Genomic DNA, 2,722 nt, shown 5'->3' with positions numbered 1-2,722 from the left:
AAGAAGATCACTAAGCATCTTCTTCATGACGTATCTTCCTCGAGATACATCTTCCTCAAGATACATCTTCCTCAAGACATATTCTCCTCAAGATGCATCTTCCTCACTTGAGATCACAACACTTCAAGAAGAAATGTACATCTATAAATAGAAGGCAACACTATGTGTATGAGGCATCGAGGAAAAAGGAACAAAAGAGCCACTTTATTTTCTAAAGCTTTGGTCACTTATTCTTTCTTGTTCTTCTTTCATTACTTATAATTTTCATATTTTCTAGTAGTATTGGTAATATAGGCCATATTATAGAAGTCCTTCCTTTTTTAAATACTCGATAATGGAGTAGTGTCTTTTTGTTAGGATGGTTGATGAAGCTTGATATATAATTTTATAATAGTTTTCTCAATTTTATTATATACTTGTGAGATTCTCTAACTTCACTTTTATATTGTGTTGGGGTGTTAGATTTTAATTAGCCACAACTATCTTTTTATTTCTCAAGTTATTTATATTGATTTTGTAATTCTCACGAAGCAAAATCGATACATACTGAGTAGTGTGAATCGATAGATAGAGGGTAATTTTCAGCAATGTAGCATTCCAAATCTTGATTTTTGCTTACTTCAATTTTAATTCTCACGGAGGAATTGTTATAAGAAATATCATTGATTTTGTAGTAAAAATATTCTCACGAAGTTTTTACTACCTTTTAGCACAATTTAGGCAAGACACATATTTCGGTCTTATCGTCACTAGTCGTAAGTCAGTTAATAATATAACCTCAAGGAGTATTATTAATTGTTTACTTTCTAGTGAGCAAAACATAATTGTATTAGCAATAAGCAATTATTCATTAGTGAAATATATGTAGAAATTGAGATTTCATTATAAAAATATCGTCAAGTGAATTCAATGATTCCCAATACTTTTTAAATATAAATTTTCCACAAGTTGTTTTTGTTTAAGTAATTTACAAATTCAAAATCCTACTCTTTTCATCAATTTGGCTCTATCAAATAGTAGCTAAAATATTATAAGTTTGTAGCATAAATTTTCTAATCTCTGTGGGACAATATCTTAAACTATATTAGAATTTGACTAAGCACGAGCAGGAAAATCCTATACACATTGGCCTCATCAAATTTTGGTACATGTGCCAGGGATTGGCATAAATCTACTTTAAATTAAATATTTTATTACTAATTTGAGAATTTATTATTATATGTATTGGTATCCTTATTTTTGTTAGTATTATCATCACCTACTAAATATTTCTATAACTATTACTATTATATCCATTCTAACGTCTTTTTTTCCGTAGTAATATAAAAGTTTTTTTTCTTTCTTTCACATTGTTGTAACTATTACCTACTGTTTTTATTATTAACATCTATAGATATAATTAATGTGTATATCTATAACTCTTATGTTATTGTTAGCAACTTCACGTCATAGTACTTTCATCATACCATACTATTTTTACTAACTATCTTTTCCTTTACTGTTGATAATTATTATTACAAAGTGTACTATTAACTACTACTACTTTTCTTTTACTATTTTCTTTTAGTGATACTGTTATTGTAGGAATTAAGTTTAATTGTCTTTAAAAAAATAAAAATATAAAACTTTAATTTTCTTTACTTCAAAAAAAATCACTTAGTTTATGACCCGCTCTTCTACAAAAGAGTTGGCACATTACAAGCTTGAAATTGAAAGATCTCTTCGATTACGCAGGAAAGAACAAACATCATCTTCTTAGAGTGTAGCTTGTGAAGGAACGGAAAATCAGGGAGTAGAAGATATCAATCCACCCGAAGTGCCACCACCAGTCCATTTAGAAGATCAATTTGATGAAGTGGCGCCAAGACCAACAAACAGAATCCTAAGGGATTATGCTAGACCTGATCGCTTCAACTATGAATCTAGTGTCAGAAAACCCCCAGTAGCAGCCAACAACTTTGAAATTAGGACCAGCTTAATTCAAACTATTCAACAATCTTGTATCTTTACAGGAGATTCAAGTGAAGATCCACACAGTTATTTAATTGATTTTATGGTAATTGTTGAAACTGCTAAGTATAATGGAGTTCCTCCTGAAGCAATCAAATTAAGGCTATTTCCTTTTTCTTTAAAAGGAGATGCCAAGACATGGTTGCGAAGTTTACCTCAAGGATCAATTACCACGTGGGACCAGATGACTCAGAAGTTTTTGAATAAATATTTTTCTCCTGCTAAAACAACAAAGTTAAGGCAAGAAATATCTAATTTCTTACAGACTGATATCGAGTCAGTTTATCAAGCTTGGGAAAGATTAAAAGCAATGTTAAGAAAATGCCCACACCATGATATACCTGAACACATGCAGTTGTACATTTTTTATCACGGGCTAAAACCCTCTTCTAGAAATGTGATTGATGCAGCTGTAGGAGGTTCTGTGATGGGAAAAACAACAGAAGAAGCATTGCAATTATTGAATGAAATTTATGAAAATGTCATTCAATGGCCATCTGAGCGTGTAATCATCAAAAAGGCCGCTACGGTAAATCAAGTTGATGCTTTAAACACACTAACATAACAGATTGTTTCTTTGGCACAGAAATTTGAATCTTTTCAGGAGAATACAAAACAATCAAGTCAGTCTGAGGATTGTGATATGTGTGGAGGAAACCATCTGAATCATGAATGCCAAGCAATCAATCAAACTGATGAACAGGTCAATGCA

General features: G+C 31.1%; 1 non-coding gene across 1 annotated transcript; it reads right to left on the bottom strand.

Annotated features, from left to right (window-relative positions):
• Positions 1-2,242: 2,242 nt before the first annotated feature.
• Positions 2,243-2,349, bottom strand: LOC138882412 (small nucleolar RNA R71). The gene has a single exon (XR_011404017.1). It is a non-coding gene; the product is annotated as a small nucleolar RNA R71 (small nucleolar RNA).
• Between the last annotated feature and the right edge of the window lie 373 nt (positions 2,350-2,722).

The sequence above is a fragment of the Nicotiana sylvestris genome, chromosome 11, assembly GCF_000393655.2.
Source record: "Nicotiana sylvestris chromosome 11, ASM39365v2, whole genome shotgun sequence".
NCBI classification, from domain to species: domain Eukaryota; kingdom Viridiplantae; phylum Streptophyta; class Magnoliopsida; order Solanales; family Solanaceae; genus Nicotiana; species Nicotiana sylvestris.
The sequence above is the reverse complement of the archived record's forward strand: the minus strand, read 5'-3'. Positions and strand labels throughout refer to the sequence as shown.